Source organism: Anomaloglossus baeobatrachus, chromosome 7 (assembly GCF_048569485.1).
Source record: "Anomaloglossus baeobatrachus isolate aAnoBae1 chromosome 7, aAnoBae1.hap1, whole genome shotgun sequence".
In the NCBI taxonomy this organism is placed as follows: Eukaryota; Metazoa; Chordata; class Amphibia; order Anura; family Aromobatidae; genus Anomaloglossus; species Anomaloglossus baeobatrachus.
In genome coordinates, this window is record NC_134359.1 from 306923756 (window position 1) to 306946922 (window position 23167).

At 56.2% G+C, this 23167-nt stretch overlaps 1 protein-coding gene across 1 annotated transcript in view; it reads left to right on the plus strand.

Moving 5' to 3' along the window:
• Positions 1 to 23167, plus strand: part of LOC142246588 (uncharacterized) — a 78215-nt gene that overhangs the window by 8896 nt on the left and 46152 nt on the right. The gene's annotated exons all lie outside the window — the stretch shown is intronic.

The following is a 23167-nucleotide window of genomic DNA, read 5'->3' on the forward strand; positions in this document are numbered from 1 at the left end:
TCGGTGTATGTGGGGTGTGACACCAGGGCCGGTGTATATGAGGTGTGACACCAGGGCCGGTTTATGTGGGGTTTGACACCAGGACCGGTGTATATGAGGTGTGACACCAGGGCCGGTTTATGTGGGGTGTGACACCAGGGCCGGTGTATGTGAGGTGTGACACCAGGGCCGGTGTATGTGAGGTGTGATACCAGAGCCGGTGTATGTGAGGTGTGACACCAGGGCCGGTGTATGTGGGGTGTGACACCAGGGCCGGTGTATGTGGGGTGTGACGCCAGGGTCAGTGTATGTGGGGTGTGACACCAGGGTCGGTGTATGTGAGGTGTGACACCAGGGCCGGTGTATGTGGGGTGTGACACCAGGGCCGGTGTATGTGAGATGTGACACCAGGGTCGGTGTATGTGGGGTGTGACACCAGGGCCGGTGTATGTGAGGTGTGACACCAGGGCCGGTGTATGTGGGGTGTGACACCAGGGCCGGTGTATGTGGGGTGTGACACCAGAGCCGGTGTATGTGGAGTGTGACACCAGGGCCGGTGTATGTGAGATGTGACACCAGGGCCGGTGTATGTGGGGTGTGACACCAGGATCGGTGTATGTGGGGTGTGACACCAGGGCCGGTGTATGTGAGGTGTGACACCAGGGCCGGTGTATGTGGGGTGTGACACCAGGGCCGGTGTATGTGGGGTGTGACACCAGAGCCGGTGTATGTGGGGTGTGACACCAGGATCGGTGTATGTGGGGTGTGACACCAGGGCCGGTGTATGTGAGGTGTGACACCAGGGCCGGTGTATGTGGGGTGTGACACCAGAGCCGGTGTATGTGGGGTGTGACACCAGGATCGGTGTATGTGGGGTGTGACACCAGGGCCGGTGTATGTGAGGTGTGACACCAGGGCCGGTGTATGTGGAGTGTGACACCAGGGCCGGTGTATGTGAGATGTGACACCAGGGCCGGTGTATGTGGGGTGTGACACCAGGATCGGTGTATGTGGGGTGTGACACCAGGGCCGGAGTATGTGGGGTGTGACACCAGGATCGGTGTATGTGGGGTGTGACACCAGGGCCACTGTATGTGGGGTGTGACACCAGGGCCGGTGTATGTGAGGTGTGACACCAGGGCCGGTGTATGTGGGGTGTGACACCAGGGCCGGTGTATGTGGGGTGTGACACCAGGGCCGGTGTATGTGGGGTGTGACACCAGGGCCGGTGTATGTGGGGTGTGAAGCCAGGGCCGGTGTATGTGAGGTGTGACACCAGGGCCGGTGTATGTGAGGTGTGACACCAGGGCCGGTGTATGTGGGGTGTGACACCAGGGCCGGTGTATGTGGGGTGTGACACCAGGGCCGGTGTATGTGGGGTGTGAAGCCAGGGCCGGTGTATGTGGGGTGTGACACCAGGGCCGGTGTATGTGGGGTGTAACACCAGGGCCGGTTTATGTGGGGTGTGAAGCCAGGGCCGGTGTATGTGGGGTGTGACACCAAGGCCGGTGTATGTGGGGTGTGAAGCCAGGGCCGGTGTATGTGGGGTGTGACACCAGGGCCGGTGTATGTGGGGTGTGAAGCTAGGGCCAGTGTATGTGGGGTGTGACACCAGGGCCAGTGTATCTGGGGTGTGACACCAGGGCCCGTGTACGTGGGGTGTGACACCAGGGCCGGAGTATGTGGGGTGTGACATCAGGATCGGTGTACGTGGGGTGTGACACCAGGGCCGGAGTATGTGGAGTGCGACTCCAGGGCCAGTGTATGTGGGGTGTGACACCAGGGCCGGTGTATGTGGTGTGTGACACCAGAGCCGGTGTATGTGGGGTGTGACACCAGGGCCGGTGTATGTGGGGTGTGACACCAGGGCCGGTGTATGTGGGGTGTGACACCAGGGCCGGTGTATGTGGAGTGCGACTCCAGGGCCAGTGTATGTGGGGTGTGACTCCAGGGCCAGTGTATGTGGGGTGTGACTCCAGGGCCAGTGTATGTGGGGTGTGACACCAGGGCCGGTGTATGTGGAGTGCGACTCCAGGGCCAGTGTATGTGGGGTGTGACACCAGGGCCGGTGTATTTGGGATGTGTTGCCCAGGGATAGGGGTACTCGGATCCGGGCCAAGGGTCACTTCAGTAAGTATCACGGTGGCGCGACCCGGTCTGTGATCCCAGGCTCCACAATAAAAGGGGGATTAAGTAGGGGAAATTGTCCGTGACGCCACCCGTGGGTTGCGGTGATAAGGTGGTGGCACCGTCGCTGCCTCTGGGGACCGTGCCCGGGACTGATGGTTCGGGGCAGCAAGGTGGGATCCCCTCCACGGGTAGGGGAGTTGTAGTCCCGGGGCCCAATTGAGAGTGGTGGTTTGGGGAATAACGGGTACAGTCCACGGCTTGGACCGGGTGGTGCAGGAGTACTCACAGTATAAGCAATAACTAACACGAGTCCAGAATTTAACCAAGTTGGTAACTGGTGCCCACGGCCGGTTGCTGTGAGGACGGGTCCCACACCCGTGTGTGTGATTCAGGTGCTCTTTTCCTGCCCAAGGTCTGTGTCTGCTCTGCACACTGGTCCGGACTGGGTCCCAACAGCTGGCACCGGGGGGGCCACTACCCTCTCGCAGTCCACTCCGGGTCCCCGCAAGTGGCTGGCCTGCTCCTGAGGCCCTCACTACCACTTCTCCTCTGCTCCCAACAGAGCTGCTTCCAGAACTCTCTCCTCCTGCAAACTCCACTCTGCTCTGCTCTTTCTAAGCTCCTCCCGCCCCTCCCTTTTCCTGGGGAGGGGGTGAGTGGGACCTGATTGGATGGTGTGTTTCTGTGTGTGTGGGAAACTTCCCAAGGGAGTGTGAGATCTGCACCAAAAACATGGATGTAGACCTTTGTGATACCCTGGTTTTGCCAGGGCGGCACAGGGGTGTGACACCAGGGCCGGAGTATGTGTGGTGTGACACCAGGGCCGGTGTATGTGGAGTGTGACACCAGGGCTGGTGTATGTGGGGTGTTACACCAGGGCCGGTGTATGTGGGGTGTGACACCAGGGCCGGTGTATGTGGGGTGTGACACCAGGGCCGGTGTATGTGGGGTGTGACACCAGGGCCGCTGTATGTGGGGTGTGACACCAGGGCCGGTGTATGTGGAGTGTGACACCAGGGCCGGTGTATGTGAGGTGTGACACCAGGGCCGGTGTATGTGAGGTGTGACACCAGGGCCGGTGTATGTGAGGTGTGACACGAGGGCCGGTGTATGTGAGGTGTGACACCAGGGCCGGTGTATGTGGGGTGTGACACCAGGGCCGGTGTATGTGGGGTGTGACACCAGGGCCGGAGTATGTGTGGTGTGACACCAGGGCCGGTGTATGTGGGGTGTGACACCAGGGCCGGTGTATGTGGGGTGTGACACCAGGGTCGGTGTATGTGAGGTGTGACACCAGGGCCGGAGTATGTGTGGTGTGACACCAGGGCCGGTGTATGTGAGGTGTGAACCCAGCACCGGTGTATGTGGGGTGTGACACCAGCACCGGTGTATGTGGGGTGTGACACCAGGGCCGGTGTATGTGGGGTGTGACACCAGGGCCGGTGTATGTGGGGTGTGACCAGGGCCGTATTTACCATTAGGCACCCGTGGTCCGGTGCCTAGGGCGGCAGATTGTGAGGGGCGGCACCTTCAGGCAGCAAAAAAAAAAAAAAATATTTTTTTTTTTTTTTTACATTTTTTTTTTTTACATTTTTTTTTTGTGGCTGCCGAGCACAGGGAGCTGATTGATCCCGGAACTGCCGGCGCCTGCACTTCCGGGGTCACAGGCGCGCGCCAATAAGCTCCTTCCTCTGTGCTGCGTCCACTGCTGTGTGGACGTCACATGCAGAGCTCACAGCAGGACGCCGCGGATGACGCCGTGATGGAAGCTGGTGTCAGAAGAGGATACTCACGTGAGCCAGGAAGATGGCGGCGGGCACTGGAGCAGGTAAGTGGAATCATAAGGAGCGTGGGAGTGTCTCTAATGCAGACCGGAGATCTGCGCATGCGGGGGGGGGAGGCGGCAGAGGCTGAGACTGGGGGGAGGCTGGAGGGAGGCAGAGGCTGAGACTGGGGGGAGGCTGGAGGGAGGCAGAGGCTGAGACTGGGTGGAGGCTGGAGTGAGGCAGAGGCTGAGACTGGGGGGAGGCTGGAGGGAGGCAGAGGCTGAGACTGGAGGGAGGCAGAGGCTGAGACTGGAGGGAGGCAGAGGCTGAGACTGGGGGGAGGCTGGAGGGAGGCAGAGGCTGAGACTGGAGAGAGGCAGAGGCTGAGACTGGGGGGAGGCTGGAGGGAGGCAGAGGCTGAGACTGGGGGGAGGCTGGAGGGAGGCAGAGGCTGAGACTGGGGGGAGGCTGGAGGGAGGCAGAGGCTGAGACTGGAGGGAGGCAGAGGCTGAGACTGGGGGGAGGCTGGAGGGAGGCAGAGACTGGGGGGAGGCTGGACGGAGGCAGAGGCAGAGACTGGGGGGAGGCTGGAGGGAGGCAGAGGCAGAGACTGGGGGGAGGCTGGAGAGAGGCAGAGACTGGGGGGAGGCTGGAGGGAGGCAGAGACTGGGGGGAGTCTGGAGGCAGGCAGAGGCTGAGACTTAGGGGAGGCTGGGGGGAGGCAGAGGCTGGGACTGAGGGGAGGCTGGAGGGAGGCTGAGGCTGAGACTGGGGTGAGGCTGGAGGGAGGCTGAGGCTGGGGTGAGGCTGGAGGGAGGCTGAGGCTGGAGGGAGGCTGAGACTGGGGGGAGGCTGGAGGGAGGCTGAGACTGGGGGGAGGCTGGAGGGAGGCAGAAGCTGAGACTGGAGGGAGGCTGAGACTGGGGGGAGGCTGGAGGGAGACTGAGGCCGAGACTGGGGGGAGGCTGTAGGGAGGCTGAGGCTGAGACTGGAGGGAGTCTGAGGCTGAGACTTGAGGGAGGCTGAGGCTGAGACTGGAGGGAGGCTGAGGCTGGGGGGAGGCAAAGGCTGAGACTGGGGGAGAGAGGCTGATGCTGAGGGAAGATAGAGGCTGATGCTGGGGGAGAGAGGCTGATGCTGGGGGAGTGGGAGAGAGGGGCTAATGCTAGAGACAGAGGACAAGGGATGAGGGATAGTGCAATGCCAAAATCGATTGGGTGGGGGGAGTGTAAGGACACAGAATAAGAGGGGGCAGCATTGGGAGCTCATTGTGAAGAAGGGGCAGCATGTGTGGGATCAGTATGGAGTGGAGCAATGTAGGGGAGTCAATATCAAGAGTGGGGTAGTGTGTGTGGGGGGGTCTCAGCATAAGCGTTAGTGTGGTAGTCTTAGCATGAGTGGGGCAACATGAAGGTCTCATTATGAAAAAGAGGAAGGCAGCATTAGGAGCTCATGGAGAGGGACAGCATGCATGGGACACTGTGAGAAGGGGGCAGCATGCATGGGACACTGAGGAGGGGGCAGCATGCATGGGACACTGTGAGGAGGGGGCAGCATGCATGGGACACTGTGAGGAGGGGGCAGCATGCATGGGACACTGTGAGGAGGGGGCAGCATGCATGGGACATTGTGAGCAGGGAGCAGCATGCATGGGACATTGTGAAGAGGGGGCAGCATGCATGGGACATTGTGAGGAGAGAGAGCAGCATGCATGGGACATTGTGAGGAGGGGGCAGCATGCATGGGACATTGTGAGGCGGAAGCAGCATACATGAGACATTGTGAGGAGGGAGTAGCATGCATGAGACATTGTGAGGAGGGGGCAGCATGCATGGGACATTGTGAGGAGGGAGCAGCATGCATGGGACATTGTGAAGAGGGGGCAGCATGCATGGGACATTGTGAGGAGAGAGCAGCATGCATGGGACATTGTGAGGAGGGGGCAGCATGCAAGGGACATTGTGAGGAGGGGGCAGCATGCATGGGACATTGTGAGGCAGGAGCAGCATGCATGAGACATTGTGAGGAGGGAGCAGCATGCATGGGACATTGTGACAAGGGAGCAGCATGCATGGGACATTGTGAGGAGGGGGCAGCATGCATGAGACATTGTGAGGAGAGAGCAGCATGCATGGGACATTGTGAGGAGGGGGCAGCATGCATGGGACATTGTGAGGAGGGAGCAGCATGCATGGGACATTGTGAAGAGGGGGCAGCATGCATGGAACATTGTGAGGAGGGAGCAGCATGCATGGGACATTGTGAGGAGGGGGCAGCATGCATGGGACATTGTGAGGAGGGGGCAGCATGCATGGGACATTGTGAGGAGGGGGCAGCATGCATGGGACATTGTGAGGAGGGGGCAGCATGCATGGGACATTGTGAGGAGGGGGCAGCATGCATGGGACACTGTGAGGAGGGGGCAGCATGCATGGGACATTGTGAGGAGGGGGCAGCATGCATGGGACACTGTGAGGAGGGGGCAGCATGCATGGGACATTGTGAGGAGGGAGCAGCATGCATGGGACATTGTGAAGAGGGGGCAGCATGCATGGGACATTGTGAGGAGAGAGAGCAGCATGCATGGGACATTGTGAGGAGGGGGCAGCATGCATGGGACATTGTGAGGCGGTAGCAGCATACATGAGACATTGTGAGGAGGGAGCAGCATGCATGAGACATTGTGAGGAGGGGGCAGCATGCATGGGACATTGTGAGGAGGGAGCAGCATGCATGGGACATTGTGAGGAGAGAGCAGCATGCATGGGACATTGTGAGGAGGGGGCAGCATGCATGGGACATTGTGAAGAGGGGGCAGCATGCATGGGACATTGTGAGGAGAGAGCAGCATGCATGGGACATTGTGAAGAGGGGGCAGCATGCATGGGACATTGTGAGGAGAGAGCAGCATGCATGGGACATTGTGAGGAGGGGGCAGCATGCATGGGACATTGTGAGGAGGGGGCAGCATGCATGGGACATTGTGAGGAGGGGGCAGCATGCATGGGACATTGTGAAGAGGGGGCAACATGCATGGGACATTGTGAGGAGAGGGCAGCATGCATGGGACATTGTGAGGAGGGGGCAGCATGCAAGGGACATTGTGAGGAGGGGGCAGCATGCATGGGACATTGTGAGGCGGGAGCAGCATGCATGAGACATTGTGAGGAGGGAGCAGCATGCATGGGACATTGTGAGGAGGGAGCAGCATGCATGGGACATTGTGAGGAGGGGGCAGCATGCATGGGACATTGTGAGGAGGGGGCAGCATGCATGGGACATTGTGAGGAGGGGGCAGCATGCATGGGACATTGTGAAGAGGGGGCAACATGCATGGGACATTGTGAGGAGAGGGCAGCATGCATGGGACATTGTGAGGAGGGGGCAGCATGCAAGGGACATTGTGAGGAGGGGGCAGCATGCATGGGACATTGTGAAGAGGGGGCAACATGCATGGGACATTGTGAGGAGAGGGCAGCATGCATGGGACATTGTGAGGAGGGGGCAGCATGCAAGGGACATTGTGAGGAGGGGGCAGCATGCATGGGACATTGTGAGGCGGGAGCAGCATGCATGAGACATTGTGAGGAGGGAGCAGCATGCATGGGACATTGTGAGGAGGGAGCAGCATGCATGGGACATTGTGAGGAGGGGGCAGCATGCATGGGACATTGTGAGGAGGGGGCAGCATGCATGGGACATTGTGAGGAGGGGGCAGCATGCATGGGACATTGTGAAGAGGGGGCAACATGCATGGGACATTGTGAGGAGAGGGCAGCATGCATGGGACATTGTGAGGAGGGGGCAGCATGCAAGGGACATTGTGAGGAGGGGGCAGCATGCATGGGACATTGTGAGGCGGGAGCAGCATGCATGAGACATTGTGAGGAGGGAGCAGCATGCATGGGACATTGTGAGGAGGGAGCAGCATGCATGGGACATTGTGAGGAGGGGGCAGCATGCATGGGACATTGTGAGGAGGGGGCAGCATGCATGGGACATTGTGAGGAGGGAGCAGCATGCATGGGACATTGTGAAGAGGGGGCAGCATGCATGGAACATTGTGAGGAGGGAGCAGCATGCATGGGACATTGTGAGGAGGGGGCAGCATGCATGGGACATTGTGAGGAGGGGGCAGCATGCATGGGACATTGTGAGGAGGGGGCAGCATGCATGGGACATTGTGAGGAGGGGGCAGCATGCATGGGACATTGTGAGGAGGGGGCAGCATGCATGGGACATTGTGAGGAGGGGGCAGCATGCATGGGACATTGTGAGGAGGGGGCAGCATGCATGGGACATTGTGAGGAGGGGGCAGCATGCATGGGACATTGTGAGGAGGAGCAGCATGCATGGGACATTGTGAGGAGGGGGCAGCATGCATGGGACATTGTGAGGAGGGGGCAGCATGCATGGGACATTGTGAGGAGGGGGCAGCATGCATGGGACATTGTGAGGAGGGGGCAGCATGCATGGGACATTGTGAGGAGGGGGCAGCATGCATGGGACATTGTGAGGAGGGGGCAGCATGCATGGGACATTGTGAGGAGGGGGCAGCATGCATGGGACATTGTACTCACATCATGCTGCTCCCTCCTCACAATGTACAGATCATATTTCATAATCGAGGAAGGTGTGGTGGATATACAGTAGTTTATAAGGGAGGGCAGAGTGGTGTTTTAGTTTATTAGGGGCAGTGTCACAGTCACAGTATATAAGTGGGGACGGTGTGGTGGGAATATTTTATACTCATGCTATGTTTTGATGTGCCTGGGGTGGCATGGTGGCTCAGTGGTTAGCACTGCAGTCTTGCAGCGCTGGGGTCCTGGGTTCAAATCCTACCAAGGACACTATCTGCAAGGAGTTTGTATGCTCTCCCCGTGCTTGCGTGGGTTTCCTCCGGGTACTCCGGTTTCCTCCCACACTCCAAAGACATACAGATAGGGACACTAGATTGTGAGCCCCAATGGGGACAGTGTTGCCAATGTATGTAAAGCGCTGTGGAATTAATAGCACTATATAAATGAATAAAATTATTATTAATTATTATTATTATTCCCATTGGGGGGGGTTAGTTTCTTATTGATACTTTTTAAAGTGTGCTACAGAGTAGATCTGCCTTAAACAGATGTCGTGTGCGAAAACTCAGTTTTACGTTGTCACTAAGGGGCGCGACCACTTAAAGTGCCTAGGGCAGCATGAAGGCAAAATACAGCCCTGGGTGTGACACCAGGGCCGGTGTATGTGGGGTGTGACACCAGGGCCAGTGTATGTGGGGTGTGACACCAGGGCTGGTGTATGTGAGGTGTGACACCAGGGCCGGTGTATGTGGGGTGTGACACCAGGGCTGGTGTATGTGGGGTGTGACACCAGGGCTGGTATGTGTGAGGTGTGACACCAGGGCCGGTGTATGTGAGGTGTGACACCAGGGCCGGAGTATGTGTGGTGTGACACCAGGGCCGGTGTATGTGGGGTGTGACACCAGGGCCGGTGTATGTGGGGTGTGACACCAGGGTCGGTGTATGTGAGGTGTGACACCAGGGCCGGAGTATGTGTGGTGTGACACCAGGGCCGGTGTATGTGAGGTGTGAACCCATCACCAGTGTATGTGGGGTGTGACACCAGCACCGGTGTATGTGGGGTGTGACACCAGGGCCGGTGTATGTGGGGTGTGACGCCACGGCTGGTGTATGCGGGGTGTGACACCAGGGCCGGTGTATGTTGGGTGTGACACCAGGGCCGGTGTATGTGGGGTGTGTCACCAGGACCGCTGTATGTGAGGTGTGACACCAGGGCTGGTGTATGTGAGGTGTGACACCAGGGCTGTTGTATGTGGAGTGTGACACCAGGACCGGTGTATGTGAGGTGTGACACCAGTGCTGGTGTATGTGGAGTGTGACACCAGGGCTGGTGTATGTGGAGTGTGACACCAGGGCCGGTGTATGTGGGGTGTGACACCAGGGCCGGTGTATGTGGGGTGTGACACCAGGGCCAGTGTATGTGGGGTGTGACACCAGGGCTGGTGTATGTGACGACATGGACTCTCATGGGTTAAAGTTTCTTAAAATCCAGCCAGACAGCATGATAGATTGTCTATAGACGGGGGAGAAGTCCCTCATTGTTTTTACAAGACTCTTGTTGACTCAATATAATTGTGTTGACCACTGAAAGCCAGACGTATTGTTCTCCAGACATTTCCAGTAACCATTGTATTGTAGTTGTGTATTGATAATGTAATTACCTTAGTAGCCATTGTCTAGTCGGTGACTTGCCGACTCCATGTAGATATACTGAGTCTTTCTATGCACATCATTTAAATGAACATTATCCATGCAGCTTGAAATTCATCCAATGGGAGAAGCAATCTTGTCCAACCAATCGAAGAGGACGCAGTGTATCCTAAGGGAAGGTTATGGCTATAAAAGGGACTTCTTTAAGCCACCAGGGTTGATGAAGGTTGATGGATGCTGATGGATCCAGTCTAAGCTCTTTGGAGCTGATTAGAGGATCAGGATATCTTATGGCTTCAATCTAGGGACCCCGGTTCCGGTTGGAGACCATATCCACAGCCTAGGGATTTCGACTCCGGCTGCCAGGATTGTAACATCAAACCAGGACTACCTAAGGAGGACACTCAGGTTGGGACAGTTCAGTCACCTGTTACAGACTTTGCAGACCTCACACAGCTTCTTGAATCTGGCATTATTCCTTTCTCGGTGGGTGCCCGCCAAAAGCGGGGTGCTGCTGGACTGGAGTAAGCGGACCTGGAAGCTCTGAGGCATGGACATTCTAAATCCCTGGTGAGCCAGCGGAAGGGTGAGACTCTGTTGCCTGTTACATTTGTGTTTTGCTGGTTATGTGTTATGTGCCGTTAATTGTTTGGGGATCCAATAAAATCTAATTATTGTGGTTCCCTCACCCTGTGTTGTCTGAGTAGTGTTACGCCCATGGTTAAGGAGGCCGGCGTTCAGTTGGGATGAGCCCTGAGCCACGCTGTCTTTCTAAAGGCGGCGGGTTTTAGTGGACGAGAGCTCTCACTGAGCCCCGTGTCTCCACAATTGGTGGCAGCAGTGGGATACTACTCAGCCTGGTTTACCCAGGGGAGCTGCAGCGGACTGGTGTTTTCGGACACCGTCCAGGGCTTAACAACCAGGGAGGCACATAAGCATACCCAGCAGGCCATAGGGGAGGCATTCAGGTTTCGGACGCTGCCATGTCCAACCCCACCAGCTCAGCCATGGGACAAGGACCAGAGAGGAGTTACGACCGCAGCAGTAAATGGATGCTACAGGATCTGTGCCAGATGCGAAAGATTGACTACAGGAACACTGACACTCGGTCAGACTTGATCCGGAAATGAGTCTGTTGGGATGCCCAGAATGATGCAGAGGATGATGAGGACACTGCCGTTGTGGTATCAGAGGAGGTAAACCCTGTATCTCATCCTAGATCCAGTGACAGTCTGGAAACAAACCAAACCCAAGCAGACCGAGTCAAGGAATTGTTTACTGCATTGGGGCCTGAAGCTTCAAGGGAAGAGAGGGCTGGTGTTCTGCAATTTGTGTTTGGATTTCCAATTTCCTCACCATCAGCACCTACCTCCAGGATAGACCACCACCAAGGAAGTCATCTTCACTACAGGGATGTGCCAGTGTTTAATGATTCCAGCACTGAGATAGATGAACACTTGCAAAACTTTGAGATGCTAATGCGTATGCACCAGGTGCCCACAGATGAGTGGTCCAAATACCTGTGGACAAGCTTGCCGGTCCGGGCCCAGGAGGCTGTCCGATCACTTGGGCCTCAGGACTGCTTGGACTACGGAATTATTAAGGACACTTTGTTGGCCCTTTTTACCATAACACCCGAGAGACATCGCACTAAGTTCCGGACTATGTCTCGCCAGGGTGTCTCGTACGTCGAATTTGGCAGTCAACTCCGACGACACTGTAATCGCTGGCTCGATGGTCGGACTGCCCACTCCGCTGCTGCCCTCCGGGATGTGATAGTGCTTGAACAGCTGCTGGAGCAGATGGACCCGGAAATCCGAGAATGGGTAGCTGACAGGAAGCCCGACACCCCAGAGCAAGCAGCGCGATTGGCTGACGAATTTACAGCCAACCGACCCAGCTGGAGGCCCAATAGGCCCACCGATCTGAGGAGGTCCCTCAACCATGGATCCAAGCGACCCCCAGACTCACGTGCTGGACTAACTCATTACCCCACAGAAGCCCCAACAAGACAAAGGTTTACCAGCAGGGTGGGTGACTTGTCTAACCCACGGCGCTGTTATACGTGTGGGCGCCTTGGACACATGGCCAAAGAGTGTCTACAAAACCGGAGCCCCATGCCTGGAGCCCGTCTACCAGTCAACATATGCCGAGATGAACCAACGAAACCTGAGGAATGCTACTCCCGAGAAACACCAATAGCTGAGGAAGTGGTTTATCCAGTCCACACCCTACGGCAGGCCGGACACCGTACGCCAGCTAACCTCCATCCCCACATCCAGACGGTCAAGGTCGGTGATATACAGGCTCAGGGACTTCGAGACTCGGGATCTTCCATCACCCTGGTCAGCCCAGATATTGTTCCCACAGAACATCATTTACCTGGCCGCCAAGTGACCATCACCCTTGCTGGGGGCCAGCGCTCGAACATCCCTCTGGCACGAGTGCAGTTGGACTGGGGAACTGACCAAGGAAAGGTTGAAGTGGGGCTCATGGACGGCCTCCCCACCCCTGTAATTTTGGGAAATGACCTAGGACAAGGACTATCCAGCCAGTTTGTCACCGCCATCACCCGCAGCCAAGCCAAACACCATCCTGGTGCAGGTCTTTCTTCCAGCCCATCAGAGGAGAACCCAACTCCTCAATCTTCAGCCTCCTCATCAGAGCCAACAAATGTGAGTACATCAGACCCAACTGTGGCCATTGATTGGGGGGAGGTAGATCGTAAGGAGTTCAGGGAAGCTCAACTGTCAGACCCCACCCTAGAGCTTATCCGTAGTGCGGCCGCCCAACCTGGGGGAGGAAATCAGGGGGAGGTATATAGATGGGAAAAAGGCCTCTTATATCGGGAGAAGCCCGCATCCTGTCCAGAAAAACCCTGGACCCGTGTACATCAGCTTGTGGTACCCCAGCAATACCGAACCCAACTATTGCGTTTAGCTCATGATGTTCCTGCGGCTGGGCACATGGGACCAAAAAGACTCGGGCCCGCCTGCTGCGTAGTTTTTTCTGGCCAAGGGTCACTCAAGAAGTTCAAAAATACAGAGCCTCTTGCCCAGTGTGTCAGCGTATGGGGGGAGCCCCATGCCGTGCCCCACTTCAACCCATGCCCTTGATAGGAGAACCGTTCCAGAGAGTTGCCATTGATATAGTAGGCCCCTTAGCCATCCTCAGCCGCAGTGGAAAAAGATTCATCCTCACCCTGGTAGACTTTGCCACCCGTTACCCAGAAGCCGTTGCCTTAATCTCCATAGATGCAGAGCACGTGGCTCAGGCTCTACTGGACATCTTTAGCCGGGTAGGGTTTCCACAGGAAGTATTGACTGACCAGGGGGCACAGTTCCAAAGTGAACTGATTCACACCCTGTTGGAAAAACATGGAGTCCGCCCCATGCGCACAACCCCCTACCATCCTAAAACAAATGGATTGTGTGAGCGCTTCAACAAAATGCTCAAACAGCTCATTAGTCGATATGTGGAGTCCGAGGGGGGAGACTGGGAGAAAAACTTGCAGCAGCTCCTTTTTGCTTACCGGGAGGTGCCGCAGGACTCCACTGGGTTCTCTCCCTTTGAATTGCTGTACGGCCGAAAAGTACGAGGGCCCCTAGAGCTGGTACGAGAGAGTTGGGAGGGCACCTTCCCCACAGAAGAGGTTCCCATACTGGACTATGTTCAAAAGTTTAGGGAAAGGATGAGGCACCTCATGGCGTTAGCCCATGGGAATTTAGAAGTGGCTCAGGAAAGGCAAAAACGATGTTACGACCGCACTGCCCGACCCCGAGAATTTGCCTGTGGACAGAAGGTCCTAGTACTAGTACCGGTGCGGAAAAACAAGCTGCAAGCCATGTGGGCGGGTCCATTCACCATTACCAAGAAATGTGGCAATACTGACTACACCATGGCCCTGGATCGAGCAGGTGTTCGTGAGCGTACCTACCACATCAACAGGCTAAAAGCTTATGAGGAACGAGAAGTCACCAATTTAGCAGTTTGCTGTCCAGAGTTAGATGATCCAGAGTTGGACCAGATCCCAGACCTATTAGTGGACTCCAAAAGGGAAATGGGGGTAAAAGATGTATCACTAGGGGAGCAGCTTTGTCCATCACAGAAGCGACAGATATCAGACCTACTCGAAACATATGAAACACTGTTCACAAGTCAGCCTGGTAGAACCCCCCTGGTCCAGCATCATGTCAATACAGGGGCAGCCACCCCACTAAGACAAACCGCCTACCGGGTGACCCCTCCTGTGTTGGCAATGATGAAGGCCGAGGTGGATGACATGTTAAATATGGGAGTCATAGTCCCCTCCCATAGCCCATGGGCTGCCAGTGTGGTGTTGGTGCCAAAAAAGGACAAGAGTACTCGTTTCTGTGTGGACTATAGACGGCTCAATGAGGTCACGATTACAGATGCTTACCCCATGCCCCGGGTGGATGAACTACTAGATAGGTTAGGGGGGTCTCGGTTTATATCTACCCTCGATTTGAGCAAGGGATACTGGCAGATCCCACTCACAAAAGACGCTCAAGAGAAATCCGCCTTCATAACCCCTTTTGGCCTCTTTGAGTTTACCAGCATGCCTTTTGGGATGAAAAATGCCCCAGCCACCTTCCAGAGGATGGTAGACCACTTACTAGAGGGATGTCAGGGGTATGCCCAGGCCTATTTGGATGACATCGCTATCTTCAGCGACACTTGGGAAGAGCATCTTCAACATGTGTCACAGGTGCTGCAGAGGGTAGCGAAAGCCCAGCTCACCATCCGACCTGACAAATGCCAAATGGGGACGGCCGAAGTGCTATACCTGGGACATCGGGGGGAAGTGGGTGCATTCGTCCCAAACCTGCAAAAGTAGAAGCCATTATCCAGTGGCCACGCCCGGTCAATCAAAAACAGGTCCGTGCGTTTCTAGGAACCGCAAACTACTATCGAAAGTTTATCCCCAATTACAGTACCATAGCAAAACCGCTCACTGACCTCACAACCAAAAGATATGCCCGTAACCTTATCTGGACCCCAGAATGTGAAACTGCGTTCCTCCAATTGAAAGACCGGCTAGCCCAAAGCCCAGTCTTGACTGCTCCTGACTTCCGTCGCAGATTCATTGTCCAAACAGACGCATCGGACACAGGACTAGGAGCTGTACTTAGCCAAGTGGGGGACAACGGTGAGGAACATCCGATAGCGTACCTCTCCCGGAAGCTGTTGGACCGAGAGAGGGCTTATGCCACCATAGAAAAAGAATGCCTGGCCATAGTCTGGGCCCTAAAAAAATTGCAGCCCTACCTCTATGGCAATGAGTTCACAGTCCTCACTGACCACAATCCATTGAGTTGGCTAAATCGCACTGCCGGGGACAACGGACGCTTGCTCAGGTGGAGTCTGGCATTACAATCTTACAATTTTTCCATCTCCCATAAACAGGGCAAGAACCATGGAAATGCGGATGGGCTTTCCCGTCAAGAGGAGAAGGATGATCGGAAGCCTATCATGTCTGGCTAATATTAAGAAGGGGGAGGAATGTGACGACATGGACTCTCATGCTTTAAAGTTTCTTAAAATCCAGCCAGACAGCATGATAGATTGTCTATAGACGGGGGAGAAGTCCCTCATTGTTTTTACAAGACTCTTGTTGACTCAATGTAATTGTGTTGGCCACTGAAAGCCAGACGTATTGTTCTCCAGACATTTCCAGTAACCATTGTATTGTAGTTGTGTATTGATAATGTAATTACCTTAGTAGCCATTGTCTAGTCGGTGACTTGCCGACTCCATGTAGATATACTGAGTCTTTCTATGCACATCATTTAAATGAACATTATCCATGCAGCTTGAAATTCATCCAATGGGAGAAGCAATCTTGTCCAACCAATCGAAGAGGACGCAGTGTATCCTAAGGGAAGGTTATGGCTATAAAAGGGACTTCTTTAAGCCATCAGGGTTGATGAAGGTTGATGGAGTTCCAAGACTTCTCCCGAATGCCTATAACCTTGAATGACCTCACTGCCCCACCACCGTGCGGAGCTGCCGCCCCACCACCGTGCGGAGCTGCCGCCCCACCACCGTGCGGAGCTGCGGCCCACCACCGTGCGGAGCTGCGGCCCCACCACCGTGCGGAGCTGCCGCCCCACCACCGTGCGGAGCTGCCGCCCCATCACCGTGCGGAGCTGCCGCGCCACCACCGTGCGGAGCTGCCGCCCCACCACCGTGCGGAGCTGCCGCCCCACCACCGTGCGGAGCTGCCGCCCCACCTACACCCCACCTACTGTCTCCTCCCCATAATCCTATAGAATGTAAGCCCGCAAGGGCAGGGCCCTCTTCCCTCTGTACTAGTCTGTCTACTGTAACTTGTATATGTATTTTGTATGTAACCCCCTTCTCATGTACAGCACCATGGAATCAATGGTGCTCTATAAATAAATAATAATAATAATAATAATGGATGCTGATGGATCCAGTCTAAGCTCTTTGGAGCTGACTAGAGGATTAGGATATCTTATGGCTTCAATCTATGGACCCCGGTTCCGGTTGGAGACCATATCCACAGCCTAGGGATTTCGACTCCGGCTGCCAGGATTGTAACATCAAACCAGGACTACCTAAGGAGGACACTCAGGTTGGGACAGTTCAGTCACCTGTTACAGACTTTGCAGACCTCACACAGCTTCCTGAATCTGGCATTATTCCTTTCTCGGTGGGTGCCCGCCAAAAGCGGGGTGCTGCTGGATTGGAGTAAGTAGCCCTGGAAGCTCTGAGGCAAGGACATTCTAAATCCCTGGTGAGCCAGCGGAAGGGTGAGACTCTGTTGCCTGTTACATTTGTGTTTTGCTGGTTATGTGTTATGTGCCGTTAATTGTTTGGGGATCCAATAAAGTCTAATTATTGTGGTTCCCTCACCCTGTGTTGTCTGAGTAGTGTTACGCCCATGGTTAAGGAGGCCGGCGTTCAGTTGGGATGAGCCCTGAGCCACGCTGTCTTTCTAAAGGCGGCGGGTTTTAGCGGACGAGAGCACCCACTGAGCCCCGTGTCTCCACAGTGTATGTGGGGTGTGTCACCAGGACCGGTGTATGTGAGGTGTGACACCAGGGCTGTTGTATGTGGAGTGTGACACCAGGACCGGTGTATGTGAGGTGTGACACCAGGGCTGGTGTATGTGGAGTGTGACACCAGGGCCGGTGTATGTGGGGTGTGACACCAGGGCCGGTGTATGTGGGGTGTGACACCAGGGCCGGTGTATGTGGAGTGTGACACCAGGGCCGGTGTATGTGGGGTGTGACACTAGGGCCGGTGTATGTGGGGTGTGACACTAGGGCCGGTGTATGTGGGGTGTGACACTAGGGCCGGTGTATGTGTGGTGTGACACCAGGGCCGGTGTATGTGGGGTGTGACACCAGGGCCGGTGTATGTGAGATGTGACACCAGGGCCGGTGTATGTGGGGTGTGACACCAGGGCCGGTGTATGTGGGGTGTGACACCAGGGCCGGTGTATGTGGGGTGTGATGCCACGGCCGGTGTATGTGGGGTGTGACACCAGGGCCGGTGTATGTGGGGTGTGACACCAGGGCCCGTGTATGTGGGGTGTGACACCAGGGCCGGTGTATGTGGAGTGTGACACCAGGGCCGGTGTATGTGGGGTGTGACACCAGGGCCGGTGTATGTGGAGTGTGACACCAGGGCCGGTGTATGTCGGGTGTGACACCAGGGCCGGTGTATGTGGGGTGACGCCAGGGCCGGTGTATCTGGGTGTGACACCAGGGCCGGTGTATGTGGGATGTGACACCTGGGCCGGTGTATGTAGGGTGTGACGCCAGGGCTGGTGTATGTGGGGTGTGACGCCAGGGCCGGTGTGTGTGGGGTGTGACGCCTGGGCCGGTGTATGTGGGGTGTGACGCCAGGGCCGGTATATGTGGGGTGTGACGCCAGGGCCGGTGTATGTGGGGTGTGACACCAGGGCTGGTGTATGTGGGTGTGACGCCAGGGCCGGTGTATGTGGGGTGTGACACCAGGGTCGGTGTATGCAGGGTGGGACACCAGGGCCGATGTATGTGGGGTGTGACACCAGGGCCGGTGTATGTGGGGTGTGACACCAGGGCCGGTGTATGTCGGGTGTGACACCAGGGCCGGTGTATGTGGGGTCATTGACCCTCTCTTAAAGGGCCAGCGTCCACTGACAGGATATTGAACACACAGGTACAGGGTATAAAGGGGTTTAATGCCCAAGTGGGCGGGGCCTGTTCTTCGTGTTTTGCTAAGCTAGGAGTCAGGTCTCCTTGTGTCTTGCAGTATACTCACCTATCTCTCTCCTAGAGCTGCTCCTGCCTCGCCATCCGGTCCTGACGATTCCCGAACCCCGAACGGTGACTGTCCGCCATCCCGTCAGTCCATACCATCTCTGATCCCTGTGGTGACCCGTCTTCTCGCTCCGTCGGTTCCGGACTCTGCCTGACAACATCTCGGCCTCTGAACCTGAGCTCCGTCACCCGGACTACCTTCGGTGACTCCGTGGTCCCAGGGACTTCTCCACTCCTCTGAACGGACTGTCCTGCTACCTGTAGTGCTCCGGCTACCGGACCCCTTGCCTTCAGTGAGGTGTTCGGCCCAGTGGATCCACCTCCTGGGTCTACCCGTCCACCTGGCCCTAACAGTAAGAACAGGCCATGGATCCCGCCGAAGCACTAGCGGCCCAGCTGGGCACCCTGCAGCAGGAACTCGGACGTCAGCGCGAGACTCAGTCCCGTATGCTGGCCTTCATGACCTCGGTGGATACCCGCCTGCACACACTGCAAGCATCTGCCACGTCCCTTTCAGGTTACCACTGCACAGTCCACGGTCACGGTTCCCGTGGCGGCTCCCTCGGAAGCATCTAAACTTCGCTTGGCCTCTCCACCCCGATATGCCGGAGATCCCAAGACCTGCAGAGGATTCTTAAACCAGTGCTCCCTCCATTTCAAGCTGCTTCCGCACCTGTTTGCCTCCGACCAAGCTAAGGTGGCGTTTGTGATGTCCCATCTAGAGGGTGAGGCACTGGCCTGGATGAACCCCTTGTGGGAAAAGGAGGACCCTGTAACCACTAACATCCAGGACTTCCTGCAGGCGTTTAGAACCACCTTCGACGAACCCGGCCGTGCCGCCGCATCCGCCTCATCACTCCTCAGGCTACGTCAGGGGACCATGACGGTGGGGCAGTATGCCATCCGCTTCCGCACTTTGGCCTCAGAATTGGGCTGGAACAATGAAGCCCTCACCGCCGCCTTCTGGGAAGGACTCTCCAGTCGTATTAAGGACGAGCTGGCAGGCCGCGATGTTCCTTCTACTCTGGATGCCCTGATCGCACTAGCCACCCGCGTGGACCTCAGATTCCAGGAACGATCCAAAGAGGTGTCCTGTGAGAGACGTCCGATACGGCATTCCTCTCCTCCGCAGAAGCCCGCCGTACTTCAGTCAACGTCGTCTGGTGTCTCTGTCCACAAGCCCATGCAGATTGACCATTTGCGGCAGTCCGAACAACGCCGAGCAGAACGGCTCGCCAAGGGCCTCTGCTTCTACTGCGGAGAGGGCACACACCTTCTACGCTCCTGTCCAGAGAGGCCGGGAAACGCCAAAGCCTAGGGTTGGTAGGAGAGGCCACCCTAGGTGCTGGGACTCTCTCAGACCCGGTTACGTGGACTGTTCAAGTGACAACGGGAGAGACGCGGTTCACGGCCGAGGCGTACCTCGATTCCGGGGCAGCAGGCAATTTCATCCAGCAGGCCACGGTGGACAAGTACCAGGTGCCTGTTACTCCACTCGACAAGCCCCTCGTGATTGCCTCTGTAGATGGAAGACCCCTCTCTGACACCATCTCATGGATCACCAAGCCGGTGGAACTACGTATCGGTGCCCTGCACACCGAGAACATCGCTCTCTACGTCCTCCCACACATGTCACATCAAATCCTGCTGGGACTCCCCTGGTTACGGACACACGAACCGTCAGTCAGCTGGGGTACTGGTGAAATCACCCGATGGGGCTCCTCTTGCCACGAGAACTGTCTGAAGACTATACAGCCCATCCGACGACCTCCGGTTCCAGAGTCCCTACCGGGACTGCCCTCGGCCTATTGGTCCTTTGCGGACGTCTTTGATAAAAAGGAGTCAGAGGTACTGCCGCCACATCGTCCTTACAATTGTGCCATCGACCTACTCCCGGGAACTACACCACCTCGAGGACGGATATATCCGCTGTCTCCTGCTGAAACAAGGGCCATGTCTACCTACATCACAGAGAACCTAGCAAGGGGATTCATTCGGAGGTCCTCCTCTCCTGCTGGAGCAGGTTTTTTCTTCGTTAAGAAGAAAGAGGGCGACCTACGCCCATGCATTGACTACCGGTGTGAGGTAAATCCGGAGATATGACGATAAATCATGACATTCAAGTCATGTCAGGAAGCCCTCTCCTGGTGTCACCCCCCCCCCCTTCCCTTCACACAACTGGTTTAGCAACAAATCCATGGCCATGTCCTGTGATATGGAAATTAGGTGGCTTTAGGACAATGGACACAGGATGACTCCCTGCCGTCACCCTGTAGTAGGAGCTGCTAGCTAGTTAGCAAGGCTATGGAAATAGCCAGACAGAACGACTCCAGTAAAAAATGGTTCATATCTCGCAAGCCATATTTCCGATAAATATGGCAACCATAAAAATGGTGTCTCCGCATGAGGACGATGCTGGCACACCCTTTTTATGGGAGCAGGACATTGGGAAATGCCCCAGGCGTGATATCAGCCAATGGGGAACTGGCAGACAGGTCATGAGTCCCCTCGTTCTGTAGCTAAATTCATAACTGTCACAATGAGAGCATTGGCGTCCGCCTACGACGCTCCCAGGCAAAGTTATGGCCCATATTCCATGTTGTGAATTTGTCCATAACTCCAGCCAGGGGTGGAGCAGTGCTCCCTCTGAGGTCACGAAGGTAGGAGGGGACCTGGATTTGCCCAGGTTGATAACCCTACTTCGGCCATTTTCCAGGGTTCTTCTCGCTGGGGGTCACGTGTAGGAAACATCTGTGGGAAGGATCCTGGAAACCTGGTCTACAGCGCCCCCCTGTGGCCAGACGCAACAAGGTAACTGCTGGAACTGTGTATGCCTGTTTGTAACCCATGCTTTATCTGTAACTGTACTCTGACATAACTGTATATTCTGTAGATTCCCTATTGTATATATTGTAGTTTCTAGTGTGCTTTAGGCGATTAAATTATATAATTAATCTTGGGCTGTTCTGTTATCTCGATCTTGAATCCCACGTCTGTGTGTTCGGCTAATAGTTACCGTAAATCGGTTGGTGGCAGCGAGTTGTGCCAAGGATTATTGTGGGGAGGCCAGTGAGATTCGGGAAGATATTATATATTCCGCCCGCGGAGGTCGGGGGAATATATACCTTACTCTCACCGGGGACCCTTCCATAATCGGCATAAGTAGTATAGCGGCCTCCTTGCTTATTGTCGGGCAATTCCATAATTGGCCTGACTATAAGAGGGGCGCTAGAGAGCGCGTCACGTGCTCTGTCTGTCGGTCGGGAGGTATAAAGTAGGGGTGACCCCACTTGTTACCCCCCGATTGTGACGTACTGGTAGCCAGCGCGGGGGATTTCTGAGTGACCCCCCCGGTGGTTTGTGACATATTGGTGGCATAGCGGTGGGATCGAGATAATAGTGTGTGTGAGTGTGAGACCCATACTCCCAGACACTAAAGACTGCCTGCAGCAGCTGTGGCTGCTGGGGTCTTCAGACTAGCTCAACACTAGAGTGTCAGAGTGCAGATACTGTAAGGTGTGTGGAGGCATCAGGTGTCAGTTCTGTGTCAGTGACCAAAAGTCTGCAAGAATGGCTGAGAGCACCAGGAGCAAAGCCAAAGGAATGGCCGATGCTCAGGCCAGAGACGATGAGGAGGTTGTCCACGAGTCCTCCAGGAGCTCGACGCCAGAAAACAGCTCTGCAGAGGACATTGCACAACCGGGCACTGCTGGACAAGATGAGGAGCAGCTCGCCCAAGGGTCCTCAACGAGCCAGACGCCAGCCCTCCGCTCTGCAATGGACAGTGAAGCACCAGGCTCCGCAGCGGGCCGCAGATCACCACGTGCCATTCCACCGAGCCTGGGAGGCTCGGATAGCCTTCTTCAAATGGCTATGGCCCTACGCCAGGCTGGAGACCGGGAGGGCTACAAGGAACTCATGGCCGAGCGTGAGCGGCAAGCAGCGCGTGAAGAGCGCCAGGCAGAGCGTAACTACCAGCTGCAGCTAGCTCAGCTCCGGCCCTCATCAGCCACCCGTGACCTTCCAGACACCAAACTTCCAAAGGTCCGTGTTGAGGACTTCCCAGTGCTGGAGAAGGATGGAGACTTGGACTCTTTCTTGACTGCTTTTGAACGGACTTGCTTGCAGCATCATCTGAACAAGGACCAGTGGGCCAAATACCTGACCCCCCGTTTAAGGGGTAAGGCCCTGGATGTCCTTGGGGACTTGCCTGCTGAGGCAGATCAGGGCTACGACACCATCAAGCGGGCCCTGATCCAACAGTACAACCTCACCCCGGAGTCCTACCGCAAGAAGTTCCGGAGCCTACAGAAGGGACCAAAGGACTCCTGGGCTGACCACCGGCGGGCACTTGCCCGAGCTGCCGACCACTGGACCCAAGGCCTGCAGCTTTCCACCGGACCGGAGATCCTGGACTTGGTCATCACGGAGCAACTCTTGTGGAACTGCCCTGAGGATCTCCGCCAGTTCATCCGAGACCAGAAGCCAAAGGGATCCACGGCTACAGCTGCCCTGGCAGATGACTACACCAACAATCGGGCTCCTGAAGCCAGGAGAGCAGCCACCAGCAGCACCTGGAGAGGGGGTAAGATGAACTCTGCGACTGCCCCACCTGCCCCTAGACTGCAGGGGGTGTCCCCCTCAACTCCCCTCTCCAGGCCCGTGGCAGAGCCAAGACGGTGCCACCAGTGCAACCTACCTGGACACTTCAAGGCCATGTGCCCTCAGCGTCCCAAGGCCCCGGCTCCGTCCCCGTCCCAAGGGCCGC